The 17994-nt window shown below is 40.3% G+C and overlaps 1 pseudogene; it reads right to left on the bottom strand.

Annotated features, from left to right (window-relative positions):
• Positions 1-17994, bottom strand: part of LOC112649080 (dynein light chain 1, cytoplasmic-like) — a 179861-nt pseudogene that overhangs the window by 574 nt on the left and 161293 nt on the right.

The raw sequence follows: 17994 nt of genomic DNA, 5'->3' as shown, positions 1-17994 counted from the left end.
TTTACTATTTTTTAAGTTACTTTCTTAATTGTTACTATAGGATTTATGTCTTAGTTGGCTCAGACTGTCATAACAAAATACCATGAAATGGGTGGCTTAAACAACAGAAATCTATTTTCCATGGATCTGGAGGTTGAAAGTCTGATATCAACCAGGATGCTAAATATTTGGGTTCTGGTGAAATCTCTCTTCTTGGCTTGCAGACAGCCAATTCTTATCTTATCAAGATAATATAGTATTTCTTCAGGTGTGCATGTGGTGAGAGAGATCACCCCTTGCCTCTTTTAAGGTAACCAGTCCTACTGGATTAGGATCCTACTCTCATCTCATTTAATCTCAATACTTTTCTGAAACCCCTATCTCCAGGGGGGCCCGGGTGGCTCAGTCTGTTAAGCCTTTGACTTTTGAATTTGACTCAAGTAACGATCTCAGGATTCTGGAATGAAGCCCTGTGTCGGGCTCTGTGGTCAGTGTCAAATCAGCTTGAGATTCTCTCTCTCTCTCTCTCATTCTCTCTCTCTCTCTTCATCTGCCCCTTCCTCTGCTCACATGCTCTCTTTCTTAAATAAATAAATAAATAAATAAATAAATAAATAAATCTTAATAAATAGATAAACAAACAAATAAAAGCCTTATCTCCAAACACAATCAAATTGGGAGTTACTCTTTAACATGTGAATTTTGGAGGACACAATGTATGCCATAGCAGCTCAAAATATTCTTTTTTAAAAGATTTTATTTATTTATTCATGAGAGACACAGAGAAAGACACAGACACATGCAGAGGGAGAAGCAGGCTCCATGCAGAAGCCAGAGGTGGGACTTGATCTCGGGACCCCAGGAGCATGCCCTGGGCCAAAGGCAGAGCCAAACCACTGAGCCACCCGGGCTGCCCCTTTTCTTTATTTATTATAATCTTCTTCAAGTTGATTCTAATTGAATTTCAGTAAATATATTTGCTCCAGTGTAGCTTTATTCTCATCCCACTTCTTAGTGCTAGTATTGTCCTATATGTCTTTATGTCATAAAACCAATAATATAGGTTTATTTTTATTATTTTTTTTGGTTCTTTTTTTTAATTTATTTTTTATTGGTGTTCAATTTACTAACATACAGAATAACCCCCAGTGCCCGTCACCCATTCACTCCTACCCCCCACCCTCCTCCCCTTCCACCACCCCTAGTTCGTTTCCCAGAGTTAGCAGTCTTTACGTTCTGTCTCCCTTTCTGATATTTCCCACACATTTCTTCTCCCTTCCCTTATATTCCCTTTCACTATTATTTATATTCCCCAAATGAATGAGAATATATAATGTTTGTCCTTATATAGGTTTATAATTATTGCATTATGCAATTGACTTTTAAAATATTTATTTATTTATTTACTTATTTTTTAAATATTTTTTTAAATTTTTTATTTATTTATGATAGTCACAGAGAGAGAGAGAGAGAGAGAGAGAGAGAGAGAGGCAGAGACACAGGCAGAGGGAGAAGCAGGCTCCATGCACTGGGAGCCCGACGTGGGATTCGATCCCGGGTCTCCAGGATAGCGCCCTGGGCCAAAGGCAGGCGCCAAACCGCTGTGCCACCCAGGGATCCCTAAAATATTTTTAAAATTTATTTATTCATGAGAGAGAGAGAGAGAGAGAGAGAGAGAGGCAGAGACACAGGCAAAGGGAGAAGCAGGCTCCATGCAGGGAGCCTGATGTGGGACTCGATCCTGGGTCTCCAGGATCATGCCCTGAGCCAAAGGCAGGCATTAAACCACTGAGCAACCCGGACAGCCCTCAATCTTTGTTTATATAGGTATGTCTTTTTTTTCATCTTCACTATTGAAGAAAAATTTTACTGGATATAAAATATTCAGCAGGCACTTTTTCTTCCCACACCCTGAATATGCCAACTCACTGTCCCTTGGCCCCCATTGTTTCTGACTAAAGGTAAATTGTTAATTTTATTTTGGTTCTTCTTATATGTGATAAGTTCTTTTTCTCTTGTTGCTTTCAAGAGTTTCTGTGTACCTTTGTCTCTCAACCACTTGTCTATAAGTCTCTAGGCATGGGTCTCCATGTTTATTTTTATTCACTTGAGATTCATGGATGTATAGATTAATATTTCTCTTCAAATTTGGAAATATTTTGGCCATTATTTCTTTTATTTAATTTTTATTTATTTATGATAGTCACAGAGAGAGAGAGAGAGAGAGAGGCAGAGACACAGGCAGAGGGAGAAGCAGGCTCCATGCACCGGGAGCCCGATGTGGGATTCGATCCCTGGTCTCCAGGATCGCGCCCTGGGCCAAAGGCAGGTGCCAAACCGCTGCGCCACCCAGGGATCCCTTGGCCATTATTTCTTCAAATATACTTTCTGCCCCTTTATGTTACTCTTCTCATTTTGAGAATTGTATTATGCCTATGATGATATAGGTTGTTTAGACCTGGGGGTCTCTAGGCTCTATTCATCTCTCTCTCTCTTTTTCTTCAGATCATATAATCTTTATTGATTTATCTTTTTTCATTTCTTTGTTTTTTAAAATTTGTTTTTATTGAAGTTTGATTTGCCAACATATAGTTTAACACCCAGTGCTCATTCCATCAAGTGTGATTTATCTTTTATTCCATTGATTCTTCCACTGTCAGCTCAAATCTGTTATTGAACTCTTCTAGTACATTTCTCATTTCAGTTATTGTACTATTGAACTATAACATTTCCACTTGGTGCTTTTAAAAATATATTTTGCCTTTGTATTGATATTCCTTATTGAGTCATTGTCAACACATGCTCCTTTAATTTTAAAGAATGATTTTATTTATTTGTCTAAGCACATGTATATTAGATACTTTGAAATATTTTTTGCTACTAAGTCCAACATTTGGACACTATTAGAATTTCTCTTGACTTTTCCCCCCTCTGTGTATGAGTTATATTCTCCTGCTTCTTTGCATGCTTTATAAATTTTTGTCAAAAACAGGTCACTTTAGATAAATTAGTTTAGTGCCTATGGATTTGGATCCCTTCTACAGATTTGTTGTTGTTGTTATTGCCTTTTGCTTGGTCCATTTGTTTGGTATCTTTCTTAGGCTAATTCTGTAGAGTCTGTATCCCTTATATCCCATGTACTGTGAGGCCATTGATGTCTCTGTTCTATTTTTAAAGATATTTCATTGTTTTAATTTTATTTTTAATACTGCTTTCATAGGAGTTACCTCTGAGTCATTAAAAATTGGTGGTTAAAAAAAATTGGTGGTAAACCAGTGATTAATTAAAATTTGTGCCAAACTCTTTAAGTGAATAACATTTCTTTGCCAATTTATCTGTGTATAGATTGGGGTACACAATTTAATTTCAGTCAGTTATAAGTCACTTCTTATGAAGTCAGTATTTTTCTGGGTGCACAAGGCTTCATGATCAGATAGGGATAAACACCTTACCTGACTATTCTTTAAGCCATATCACTTTTGGCTTTAATAATACCTCTGGGAGGAGGCAGCTAGATGGCGGAGGAGTAGGAGCCCTCAACTCATCTGATCCCACAAACTTACCTAGATAACTTTCAAAACATCCTGGACACCTACCAATTCGACCTGAGGTTTAAAGAGAGAACAGTGAAAGGGAATATAAGGGAAGGGAGAAGAAATGTGTGGGAAATACCAGAAAGGGAGACAGAACGTAAAGACTGCTAACTCTGGGAAACGAACTAGGGGTGGTAGAAGGGGAGGAGGGCGGGAGTGGGAGGGAATGGTGACGGGCACTGGGCGTTATTCTGTATGTTAGTAATTGAACACCAATAAAAAATAAATTTAAAAAAAATAAAGAGAGAACAGATGGAATGCTACAGAGAGAAATGTTTTCACTTCTAACAAGGTAGGAAGGCAAAAAAAAAAAAAAAAAGAATAAAGTGGAAGAGGGGAACCACCACTAGCAGGGCTAAAGCGGAGCTGCAAAAGCCTCTGGGGAATGAAAGCCCAGCCCTAGAGAAATGGGAACTTCAAAAATCAGCATCAGAGCTTTCCTTGACAGAAAAGTGCTTAGCAGGAAAATCAGGCAGAATAACAGGAAAGGCAGTGAAGCCTCAAGATTCCTGGAGTCACTATAAGAGGAGGGGTATCTGGAGGAAAGCTCACCACAAACCACGGTCTGATCTCAGTAAAGGGCTGGAGTGCTGGAGTCCTCCAGGGCACTTGGAAGAAGCCAGTGAGTTATGTGGGCTAGCTCCAGAATGGCCTTTACACTAGAACCCGGCAATGGACAGAGGTGGCTGTATTCCATTCCCTTCAGGAAAGGCAGTCCCTGGGAATGCATGTCCAGCAGTGATCCTCCATTTTTGCTGGAACAGGCAGAAGTGAGAAGGACAATGGAAAGTGAGAACTCTCCTTCTGCTGGGCACACTGCAAGCTGTGCAGATCAGAACACCTATGCCTGTCCCCAGGCCACTGTGGGCTGGGAGACTGCAGTTAGTTACTCAAGGGGAGCTTGGCTACAGAACTGGAAGTCTAGCCAACACCACTTTTTTTTCTTTTTCCTCCTTGTTTCACCTTGTGTCTCAGAGAGGCAGGGCCTCTACGGGGCAAAGGCTCCACAGGATAAACAGCTCATATTGAGCCCAGCACCAGGCAAGTGGTGGGGCATCTCTGCCCAGGCACAGACACCTGAGAATCAGCACAGCAGACCCCTAACCCAGAAGAACTGCTGAAAGTACAAGGGAAAATCAAGTTTACTGAACAAACAGCACTGGAAAGCTCCAGAACTGAGGGTAAATAGTATACAGAACTAAGGGTCCTTTTTCTCCCTCATTATGACTTGTTTTTTATATCAGATTAAAAATTTGCAATATTTTTTTCTCTTTTCCCATCTTAACTACAATATTACACCAACTCTTCATTTTTCAGTTTTTTCCTTTTTGACTTTCAAATTTCCACAATTACATATCTTAGATATATTTTTCACTTCTGGATTCCCTTCAACATATTCAATTTAAATTTGGTAGATATACAAAATATGGGTATTTGTTTTTTTGTTTTATGCTTTTCTGCCTCATTTTATTTTACAATTGTGGAAATTAATACCTTCGAACACATGACCAAAATACACCCAGAACCAAGTAGAACACCACATGGTTCATTTTGTGACATTATATTCTCTTTTTCTTCCCATTCTACCCCTTTCTTTATCTTATTTATGTTTTTGTGGTCAATGATAGGTCCTTATGTAAGTATAGGTGATTTATATAAATTTGGGATTGACCGTTTTCTAACATAGAAAACAAAATGCACTCAGAACAAAGAGGATCACCCTCTAGGATCCATCAGGTAGACTACATTCTCTCTCCATTACCACTTCCTTACGAACACTATCCCCCCCTTTTTCTCTTTTCTTTACATTTTTTTCGTTTCTTCTTCTTTTTTTTGGTTTTTGACTTTTTATTTTTACTACTTTGTTTTAAAATGTATTTTTCCCTTTTGTGGTCATTTTGTTTTATTTTGATCTGTTCTTCTTTCTCTTATTTTCTGGTATCTACTTCTTCAGAATCATCTAGGGTGTATTTTATCTAGGTTGTGGTAGATACTTTTGACTCAGCCCACTCATACAGCAAATCTGAATTGGAAAAATGATTAGAAGGAATAATCCATCACAAAAGAAAGAACTGGAAACAATGCTCTCTGTCACAGAGTTACAGAACATGGATTTCTCTTTTATTTGTATATATTTTTTATTGGAGTTTGATATGCCAACATATAGTATGACACCAGTGCCCATCCTGTCAAGTACCCCCCTCAGTGCCCATCACCCAGTCACCCGAACTCCCCACCCACCTCCCTTTCTGCCACTCCTTGTTTGTTTCCCAGAATTAGGAGTTTCTCATGTTCTGTCACCCTGACTGATATTTCCCACTCATTTTCTCTCCTTTCTCCTTTATTCATTTTCACTATTTTTTATATTCCCCAAATGAATGAGACCAAATAATGTTTGTCTTTATCCAATTGACTTACTTCACTCAGGATAATACTCTCCAGGTCCATCCACGTTGAAGCAAATGGTGGGTATTTGTCGTTTCTAATGCCTGAGTAATATTCCATTGTATACATAGACCACATCTTCTTTATCCATTCATTTTTGATGGGCACCAAAGCTCCTTCCACAGTTTGGCTACTGTGGACATTGCTGCTATAAACATCGGGGTGCAGGTGTCCTGGCGTTTCACTCCATCTGTATCTTCGGGGTAAATACCCAGCAGTGCAATTGCTGGGTCATAGGACAGTTCTATTTTTAACTCTTTGAGGAACCTTCACACAGTTTTCCAGAGTGGCTGTACCAGTTCACATTCCCACCAACAGTGCAAAAGCGTTCCCCTTTCTCCACAGCCTCTCCAACATTTGTTGTTTCCTGTCTTAAGTTTCAACATTCTCACTGGTGTGAGGTGGTATCTCCTTGTGGTTTTGATTTGTATTTCCCTGATGGCCAGTGATGTGCAGCATTTTCTCATGTGCTTGTTGGCCACGTGTATGTCTTCTTTGGTGAAATTTCTGTTTATGTCTTTTGCCCATTTCGTGATTGGATTGTTTGTTTATTTGCTATTGAGTTTAATAAGTTCTTTATAGATCTTTGATACTAGCCCTTTATCTGAGAGGTCATTTGCAAATATGTTCTCCCATTGTGTAGGTTGTCCTTTAGTTTTGTTGACATTTATTTTGCTGTGAAGAAGCTTTTTATCTTGATTAAGTCTGAATAATTCACTTTTTGCTTTTATTACCCTTGGCTTCATAGATGTGTCATGCAAGAAGTTGCTGTGGCCAAGTTCAAAAAGGTTGTTGTGTATGGATTTCAAAACGAGGCCAGAAAGTCAATTCAGAAGTACACTTAAAAAGCTACTGGTGGCTCTGGAAAAAAGCATAAAGGACTCTAGAGACTCGGTTACCATAGAATTGAGATCTAATCAGGTCAAAAATAAAAATAGATTAAATGAGATACAATCCAAACTGGATGTCCTAACTTCTAATGATGAGTTAATGATGTGGAAGATAGAGTGAGTGACATAGAAGACAAGTTGATGGTAAGGAAGGAAGCTGAGGGAAAAAGAGAAAAAATAATTAAGAGACCATGAGGAAAGGCTTAGGGAAATAAATGATAGCTTGAGAAGGAAGAATTTACATATAATTGGAGTTCCAGAAGAGGCTATGAGAGAGAAAGAGAGAGAGACCACAAAGTATATTTGAACAAATCCTAGCTGAGAACTTCCCAAATCTGGGGAAGGAAACAAGCATTCAGATCCAAGAGATTGAGAGGACCCAGCCCCCAAATAAATAAAAACTGTTTGAAACCTTGACATTTAATAGTGAAACTTGTAAATTCCAAAGAAAAAGAGAAAATCCTTAAAACAGCCTGAGACAAGAGATTCTTAACATACATGGTCAGAAATATCAGATTAACAGCAGACCTTTCCACAGATACCAGGCAGGACAGAAAGGGCTGGCAGGATATCTTCAGGATACCAAATGAGAAGAACATACACCCAAGAATACTGTATCCAGCAAGGCTATCATTCAGAACAGGAGAGATAAAGAGCTTCCAAGATAGGCAGAAGCTGAAAGAATATGTGAGCACCAAACCAGTTATGCAAGAAATATTAAGGGGAACTCTGTAAAAGAAAGAGGAAGCTCACAGAAATAATCCACAAAAGATGGACTGAATAGGTATTATGACAACACTAACTTCATATCTTTAAATAGTTACTCTGAAGGTGAATGGGCTAAATGATCCCGTCAAAAGACACAGTGTATCAGACTGGATAAAAAAGCAGGAGCCATCTATATGCTATCTACAAGAGACTTATTTTAGACCTAAGGACACCTCTAGCATGAAAATGAAAAACTGGAGAACCATTTACCATTCTAATGGTCCTCAAAAGAAAGTTGTGGTAGTACTCCTCATATCAGATAAATTAGAGTTTATCCCAAAGACTGTTGTAAGAGATGAAGAGGGACACTATATAATATTTACAAGATATATCCAACAAGAAAACTTAACGATCATGAATATTTATGCACCTAATGTAGGAGCTGCCAAATATATCAATTAATAACCAAAGTAATGAGATACTTATATAATAATACACTAATAGTAGGATACTTCAACATGGCACTTCCAGCAAATGACAGATATTCTAAGCAGAATATCACCAAAGAAACAAGGTCCTTAAATGATATACTAGACCAAATGGATTTCACAGATATATACAGAATTTTCCATCCAAATGCAAGTGAATACATATTCTCCGAATGGGCACATGGAACTTTCTCCATAATAGACCACATACTGGGTCACAAATCAAGTCTCAACTGAAACCATAAGATTGGGAATGTCCCCTACATATTTTCAGACCACAATTCTTTTGAAACTACAACTCAATCACAAGAAGAAATTTGCAATAAAACTCAAACATGAGGAGGTGGGGAGGAGGGGCAAGATGGCGGAAGAGTAGGGTCTCCAAATCACCTGTCTCCACCAAATTACCTAGAAAACCTTCAAATTATCCTGAAAATCTATGAATTCGGCCTGAGAATTAAAGAGAGAACACCTGGAATGCTACAGTGAGAAGAGTTTGCGCTTCTATCAAGGTAGGAAGACAGGGAAAAAGAAATAAAGAAACAAAGGCCTCCAAGGGGGAGGGGCCCCGCGAGGAGCCGGGCTGAGGCCGGGGCGAGTGTCCCCAGGAGAGGAGAGCCCGGTCCCGGAGAGGCAGGAGCTGCACCAACCTTCCCGGGCGGAAAGGGGCTCCCAGGGAGTTGGAGCAGGACCCAGAAGGGCGAGGATGCCCTCGGGTTCCCTGGGACAGTAACAGAGCAACTGCGCGCCCAGGAGAGTGCGCCGAGCTCCCTAAGGCCTGCAGCGTGCACGGCGGGACCCGGCGGGACCCAGAGCAGCTCCGAAGGGCTCCGGCGGCGGCTCCGCGGAGGAGGCTACTCGGCCACGGGAGCAACTCGGGGGGGCTCGGGCAGAGGAAGAGGCTCCGAGCGGAGGGGGCTGCGTGGTTCCAGGAGCAGCTCGGAGGGGCTCGGGAGGCGGCTCTGTGGAGGGGGCTGCGCGGCCCGGGAGCGCGAATCCAACAGCGCAGGCTCCGGAGCACAGGGCGCCGGGACACAGCCCAGGATCCGGCCTCCCCCGGGACAGGCAGAGGCCGGGAGGGCCCAGGACAGCAAGGACGCTCCTGCCCCGAGCTGAGCAGATCAGCGGCCCCGCCCCGGAGCCTCCAGGCCCTGCAGACGGAGAGCTCCGGAGTTCCTGCCGGAGCTGAATCCAGGTTTCCAGAGCTGGCCCCGCCACTAGAGCTGTTGCTCCTGGGGCCTCACGGGGTAAACAACCCCCACTGAACCCTGCACCAGGCAGGGGCACAGCAGCTCCCCCAACTGCTAACACCTGAAAATCAGCACAACAGGCCCCTCACCCAGAAGACCAGCTAGACGGACAACTTCCAGGGGAAGCCAAGGGACTTAAAGTACACAGAATCAGAAGATACTCCCCGGTGGTTCTTTTTAGTTTGTTTGTTTTGTTTTGTTTTGTTTTGCTTTTGGATTTGTTTCCTTCCCCCACCCCCCTTTTTTCTCCTTTCTTTCTTTTTCTTATTCTTTTTCTTCTTTATTTTCGTTTTTTTTTCCTTTTTTTTCTCTTTCTCTTTTCTTTCCTTCTTTCTCTCCTCTCTTTTTCTCCTTTTCCCAATACAACTTGCTTTTGGCCACTCTGCACTGAGCAAAATGACTAGAAGGAAAACCTCACCTCAAAAGAAAGAATCAGAAACAGTCCTCTCTCCCACAGAGTTACAAAATCTGGATTACAATTCAATGTCAGAAAGCCAATTCAGAAGCACTATTATACAGCTACTGGTGGCTCTAGAAAAAAGCATAAAGGACTCAAGAGACTTCATGACTGCAGAATTTAGAGCTAATCAGGCAGAAATTAAAAATCAATTGAATGAGATGCAATCCGAACTAGAAGTCCTAACGACGAGGGTTAACGAGGCGGAAGAACGAGTGAGTGACCTAGAAGACAAGTTGATAGCAAAGAGGGAAACTGAGGAAAAAAGAGACAAACAATTAAAAGACCATGAAGATAGATTAAGGGAAATAAACGACAGCCTGAGGAAGAAAAACTTAGGTTTAATTGGTGTTCCCGAGGGCGCCGAAAGGGACAGAGGGCCAGAATATGTATTTGAACAAATTCTAGCTGAAAACTTTCCTAATCTGGGAAGGGAAACAGGCATTCAGATCCAGGAAATAGAGAGATTCCCCCCTAAAATCAATAAAAACCGTTCAACACCTCGACATTTAATAGTGAAGCTTGCAAATTCCAAAGATAAAGAGAAGATCCTTAAAGCAGCAAGAGACAAGAAATCCCTGACTTTTATGGGGAAGAGTATTAGGGTAACAGCAGACCTCTCCACAGAAACCTGGCAGGCCAGAAAGGGCTGGCAGGATATATTCAGGGTCCTAAATGAGAAGAACATGCAACCAAGAATCCTTTATCTAGCAAGGCTCTCATTCAAAATGGAAGGAGAGATAAAGAGCTTCCAAGACAGGCAGCACCTAAAAGAATATGTGACCTCCAAACCAGCTCTGCAAGAAATTTTAAGGGGGACTCTTAAAATTCCCCTTTAAGAAGAAGTTCAGTGGAACAGTCCACAAAAACAAGGACTGAATAGATATCATGATGACACTAAACTCATATCTCTCAATAGTAACTCTGATTGTGAACGGGTTTAATGACCCCATCAAAAGGCGCAGGGTTTCAGACTGGATAAAAAAGCAGGACCCATCTATTGCTGTCTACAAGAGACTCATTTTAGACAGAAGGACACCTACAGCCTGAAAATAAAAGGTTGGAGAACCATTTACCATTCGAATGGTCCTCAAAAGAAAGCAGGGGTAGCCATCCTTATATCAGATAAACTAAAATTTACCCCAAAGACTGTAGTGAGAGATGAAGAGGGACACTATATCATACTTAAAGGATCTATTCAACAAGAGGACTTAACAATCCTCAATGTATATGCCCCGAATGTGGGAGCTGCCAAATATATCAATCAATTATTAACCAAAGTGAAGAAATACTTAGATAATAATACACTTATACTTGGTGACTTCAATCTAGCTCTTTCTATACTCGATAGGTCTTCTAAGCAAAACATCTCCAAAGAAACGAGAGCTTTAAATGATACACTGGACCAGATGGATTTCACAGATATCTACAGAACTTTACATCCAAACTCAACTGAATACACATTCTTCTCAAGTGCACATGGAACTTTCTCCAGAATAAACCACATATTGGGTCACAAATCGGGTCTGAACCGATACCAAAAGATTGGGATCGTCCCCTGCATATTCTCAGACCATAATGCCTTGAAATTAGAACTAAATCACAACAAGAAGTTTGGAAGGACCTCAAACACGTGGAGGTTAAGGACCATCCTGCTAAAAGATGAAAGGGTCAACCAGGAAATTAAGGAAGAATTAAAAAGATTCATGGAAACTAATGAGAATGAAGATACAACCATTCAAAATCTTTGGGATGCAGCAAAAGCAGTCCTAAGGGGGAAATACATTGCAATACAAGCATCCATTCAAAAACTGGAAAGAACTCAAATACAAAAACTAACCTTACACATAAAGGAGCTAGAGAAAAAACAGCAAATAGATCTTACACCCAGGAGAAGAAGGGAATTAATAAAGATTCGAGCAGAACTCAACGAAATCGAGACCAGAAGAACTGTGGAACAGATCAACAGAACCAGGAGTTGGTTCTTTGAAAGAATTAACAAGATAGATAAACCATTAGCCAGCCTTATTAAAAAGAAGAGAGAGAAGACTCAAATTAATAAAATCATGAATGAGAAAGGAGAGATCACTACCAACACCAAGGAAATACAAACGATTTTAAAAACATATTATGAACAGCTATACGCCAATAAATTAGGCAATCTAGAAGAAATGGACGCATTCCTGGAAAGCCACAAACTACCAAAACTGGAACAGGAAGAAATAGAAAACCTGAACAGGCCAATAACCAGGGAGGAAATTGAAGCAGTCATCAAAAACCTCCCAAGACACAAGAGTCCAGGGCCAGATGGCTTCCCAGGGGAATTTTATCAAACGTTTAAAGAAGAAACCATACCTATTCTCCTAAAGCTCTTTGGAAAGATAGAAAGAGATGGAGTACTTCCAAATTCATTCTATGAGGCCAGCATCACCTTAATTCCAAAACCAGACAAAGATCCCACCAAAAAGGAGAATTACAGACCAATATCCCTGATGAACATGGATGCAAAAATTCTCAACAAGATACTGGCCAATAGGATCCAACAGTACATTAAGAAAATTATTCACCATGACCAAGTAGGATTTATCCCCGGGACACTAGGCTGGTTCAACACCCGTAAAACAATCAAAGTGATTCATCATATCAGCAAGAGAAAAACCAAGAACCATATGATCCTCTCATTAGATGCAGAGAAAGCATTTGACAAAGTACAGCATCCATTTCTAATCAAAACTCTTCAGACTGTAGGGATAGAGGGAACATTCCTCAACATTTAAAAGCCATCTATGAAAAGCCCACAGCAAATATCATTCTCAATGGGGAAGCACTGGGAGCCTTTCCCCTAAATTCAGGAACAAGACAGGGATGTCCACTCTCACCACTGCTGTTCAACATAGTACTGGAAGTCCTAGCCTCAGCAATCAGACAACAAAAAGACATTAAAGGCATTCAAATTGGCAAAGAAGAAGTCAAACTCTCCCTCTTCGCCGATGACATGATACTCTACATAGAAAACCCAAAAGTCTCCACCCCAAGATTGCTAGAACTCATACAGCAATTCGGTAGCGTGGCAGGAAACAAAATCAATGCCCAGAAATCAGTGGCATTTCTATACACTAACAATGAGACTGAAGAAAGAAATTAAGGAGTCAATCCCATTTACAATTGCACCCAAAAGCATAAGATACCTAGGAATAAACCTAACCAAAGATGTAAAGGATCTATACCCTCAAAACTATAGAACACTTCTGAAAGAAATTGAGGAAGACACAAAGAGATGGAAAAATATTCCATGCTCATGGATTGGCAGAATTAATATTGTGGAAATGTCAATGTTACCCAGGGCAATATACACGTTTAATGCAATCCCTATCAAAATACCATGGACTTTCTTCAGAGATTTAGAACAAATTATTTTAAGATTTGTGTGGAATAAGAAAAGACCTGGAATAGCCAGGGGAATTTTAAACAAGAAAACCATATCTGGGGGCATCACAATGCCAGATTTCAGGTTGTACTACAAAGCTGTGGTCATCAAGACAGTGTGGTACTAGCACAAAAACAGACACATAGATCAATGGAACAGAATAGAGAACCCAGAAGTGGACCCTGAACTTTATGGTCGACTAATATTTGATAAAGGAGGAAAGACTATCCACTGGAAGAAAGACAGTCTCTTCAATAAACGGTGCTGGGAAAATTGGACATCCACATGCAGAAGAATGAAACTAGACCACTGTCTTTCACCATTCACAAAGATAAAGTCAAAATGGATGAAAGATCTAAATGTGAGACAAGATTCCATCAAAATCCTAGAGGAGAACACAGGCAACACCCTTTTGAAATTGGCCACAGTAACTTCTTGCAAGATACATCCACGAAGGCAAAAGAAACAAAAGCAAAAATGAACTATTGGGACTTCATCAAGATAAGAAGCTTTTGCACAGCAAAGGATACAGTCAACAAAACTAAAAGACAAATGGGAGAAGTTATGGGAGAAGTTACAGAATGGGAGAAGTTATTTGCAAATGACATATCAGATAAAGGGCTAGTTTCCAAGATCTATAAAGAACTTATTAAACTCAACACCAAAGAAACAAACAATCCAATCATGAAATGGGCAAAAGACATGAAGAGAAATATTAAACTCAACATCAAAGAAACAAACAATCCAATCATGAAATGGGCAAAAGACATGAAGAGAAATCTCACAGAGGAAGACATAGACATGGCCAACACGCACATGAGAAAATGCTCTGCATCACTTGCCATCAGGGAAATACAAATCAAAACCACAATGAGATACCCCCTCACACCAGTGAGAATGGGGCAAATTAACAAGGCAGGAAACAACAAATGTTGGAGAGGATGCAGAGAAAAGGGAACCCTCTTACACTGTTGGTGGGAATGTGAACTGGTGCAGCCACTCTGGAAAACTGTGGAGGTTCCTCAAAGATTTAAAAATATACCTGCCCTAGACCCAGCAATTGCACTGTTGGGGATTTACCCCAAAGATACAAATGCAATGAAACGTCGGGACACCTGCACCCCGATGTTTAAAGCAGCAATGGCCACGATAGCCAAACTGTGGAAGGAGCCTCGGTGTCCAACGAAAGATGAATGGTTAAAGAAGATGTGGTTTATGTATATGTGGTTTATGTAATATGGAATATTACTCAGCCATTAGAAACTACGAATATCCACCATTTGCTTCAACGTGGATGGAACTGGAGGGTATTATGCTGAGTGAAGTAAGTCAGTCGGAGAAGGACAAACATTATATGTTCTCATTCATTTGGGAAATATAAATAATAGTGAATGGGAATATAAGGGAAGGGGGAAGAAATGTGTGGGAAATATCAGAAAGGGAGACAGAACGTAAAGACTGCTAACTCTGGGAAACGAACTAGGGGTGGTAGAAGGGGAGGAGGGCCGGGGTGGGAGTGAATGGGTGACGGGCACTGGGGGTTATTCTGTATGTTAGTAAATTGGACACCAATAAAAAAATAAATTAAAAAAAAACATGAGGAGGTGAAAGAGCATCCTACTAAAAGATGAATCAGTCAAACAGGAAATTAGAGAAGTGTTAAAAGAAGTTCATGGAAACTAATGAAAATAAAGATACAACCTTTCAAAACCTTTGGGGAACAGCAAAAGTGGGCATAAAAGGGAAATATGGGCAGCCCGGTGGCTCAGCAGTTTAGCGCCACCTTCAGTCCAGGGTGTGATCCTGGAGACCCAGGATCGAGTCCCACGTCGGGCTCCCTGCATGGAGCCTGCTTCTCCCTCTGCCTGTGTCCCTGCCTCTCTCTCTCTCTCTCTCTCTGCGTCTCTCATAAATAAATAAATAAATAAATAAACTCTTTAAAAAATAAATAAAAAGGAAATATATCACAATAAAAGCCTGTCTCAAACAGTAGGAAAAAAATCAAATACAGGAGCTAAACTCCCACCTAAAGAAATTGGAGATGAAACAGCAAGTAAAGCCTACAGCAAACAGATGAAGAGAGATAATAAAGAATCGAGCAGAACTCAATGAAATAGAGACCAGAGGAACTGTAGAGCACATCAACAAAACCAGGAGTTGGTTCTTTGAAAGAATAAGATAGAAAAATCATGAGCCAGCCTTATTAAAAAGCATAGAGAAAAGATTCAAATTAATAAAATCATGAATGAATGAGGAGAGATGACAATCAATACCAAGGGAATAGAAACTATTTTAAAAACGTATTATGAGCACTGATATGCCAACACATTAGGCAATCTAGAAGAAAAAGATGCATTTCTGGAAAAACAAACATTACCAAAACTGGCACAGGGAGAAGTAGAAAACCTGATGAGGCCAATAACCAGGGAGGAAATTGAAGCAGTCATCAAAAACCACCCAAGACCCCAAAGTCCAGGGCCAGATGGCTTCCCAGGGGAATTCTATCAAAGCTTTAAGAAGAAACAATACCTATTCTACTAAAACTGTTCTGAAAGATAGAAAGGGATGGACTACTTCCAAACTCGTTCTATGAGGCCAGCATCACCTTAATTCCAAAACTAGACAAATACCCCAGCAAAAAGGAGAATTATAGACCAATATCCTTGAGTAACACAGATGCAAAAATTCTCAACAAGATACTAGCCAATAGGACCCAACAGTATATTAAGAGGATTATTCACAAAGACCACCCTGGATCACAAGGTTTGTTCAACATTCATAAAACAATCAACGTGATAGATCACATCAATAAGAGAAAAAACAAGAACCATATGATCCTTTGAATATATATAGAGAAAGCATTTGACAAAATGTAGCATCCATTCCTGATCAAAACTCTTCAATGTCCTTCCATTTCTTCTAGATTATTTGTTGGCATATCCCTGCTCATAATATGTTTTTAAAATCGTTTGTATTTCCTTGGTATTGGTTGTGATCTCTCTGAGGGATAGCGATAGGGATAGACAGAACATTCCTCAATATCTTAAAAGCCATTTTTGAAAAGCCCACAGCAAATAACATTCTCAATGGGGAAATACAGAGAGCCTTTCCCCTAATATCAGGAACACGACAGGGATGTCCACCCTTACCACTGTTATTCAACATAGTACTAGAAGTTCTAGCCTCAGCAATCAGACAACAAAAAGAAATAAAAGGCATATTCAAATTGGTAAAGAAGAAGTCAAATTTTCCCACTTCGCAGATGATATGATACTGTATATAGAAAACCCAAAAGACTCCACCCCAGGATTGCTAGATCTCATACAGCATTTCAACAATCTGGTGGAATTCAAAATCAATGCACAGAAGTCAGTTCAATTTCTGTACACGAACAATGAACAGGAAAAAATAGAAATTAAAAAATCGATCCCATTTATAATTGCATTGATAAGTATAAGACACCTAGGAATAAACCTAACCAAAGAGGTAAAGGATCTATACCCTAAAAACTACAGAACACTTCTGAAAGAAATTGAGAAAGACACAAAGAGATGGAAGCAAGTTCCATGGCCATGGATTGGAAGAATTAATATTGTGAAAATGTCTATTCTACTCAGGGCAATTTACACATTTAATGCAATCCGTACCCATATACCATGGCCTTTCTTCACAGAGTTTGAACAAATAATCTTACAATTTGTTTTGAGTCAGGAAAGATAGCCAGAGGAATATTGAAAAAGAAAAGACATGCTGGGGGCATCACAATACCAGATTTCAAGCTGTATTACAAAGCTACAATTAACAAGACAGTGTGGTACTGGCACAAAAAACAGTCACATAGATCAATGAAACAGAATAGAGAACCAGAAATGAGCAATAAAGTCTATGGTCAACTAATATTTGACAAAGCAGGAAAGACTATCCACTGGAAAAAGACAGTCTCTTCAACAAATGGTGTTGGGAAAATTGGACAGCCATGTGCAGAAGAATGGAAATAGGCCATTCTCTTACACCATACACACAAATACAAACTCAAAATGGATGAAAGATTTAAGTGTGAGGCAATAATCCATAAAAATCCTAGAGAATAACACAGGCAGCACCCTTTTTCAACTTGCCCACAATAACTTCATGCAAGATACATCTATGAAGGGAAAAGAAAGAAAAGCAAAAGTAAACTATTGGGACTTAATCAGGATTAAAAACTTCTGCACATGGGGCGGGACAAGATGGCAGAAGAGTAGGGACCCCAAGTCACCTGTCCCCATGAACTTACCTAGGTAACTTTCAAATCATCCAGAAAATCTACGAATTCAGCCTGAGATTTAAAGAGAGAAAAGCTGGAATGCTACAGTGAGAAGATTTCGTGCTTCTATCAAAGTAGGAAGATGGAAAGAAAGAAAGAAGAAAGAAGGAAAGAAGAAAGAAAAGAAAGAAAGAAAGAAAGGAAAGAAGAAAGAAAGAAAGAAAGAAAGAAAGAAAGAAAGAAAGAAAGAAAGAAAGAAAGAAAGAACCCAGTGGGGGATGGGACCCCGCGAGGAGCCGGGCTAAGGCCAGGCAGCGAGAGCCTCCAGGACAGGAAAGCCCAACCCAGGAGAGTCGGGAAATTTACCAATCTTCCCTGTGGGAAAGGCACTGGCAGGGAGCTCGGGCAGGATCCCAGGAGGGGCAGTGGAGCCTCCAGGTTCCCGAGGTCACTAACAGAGGAAGTGTGCCCCGGGGGAGAGCGCGCCACACACGGTAGGCCGAGCTCCCTA

This window comes from Canis lupus, chromosome X (assembly GCF_003254725.2).
Source record: "Canis lupus dingo isolate Sandy chromosome X, ASM325472v2, whole genome shotgun sequence".
NCBI classification, from domain to species: domain Eukaryota; kingdom Metazoa; phylum Chordata; class Mammalia; order Carnivora; family Canidae; genus Canis; species Canis lupus.
The sequence above is the reverse complement of the archived record's forward strand: the minus strand, read 5'-3'. Positions and strand labels throughout refer to the sequence as shown.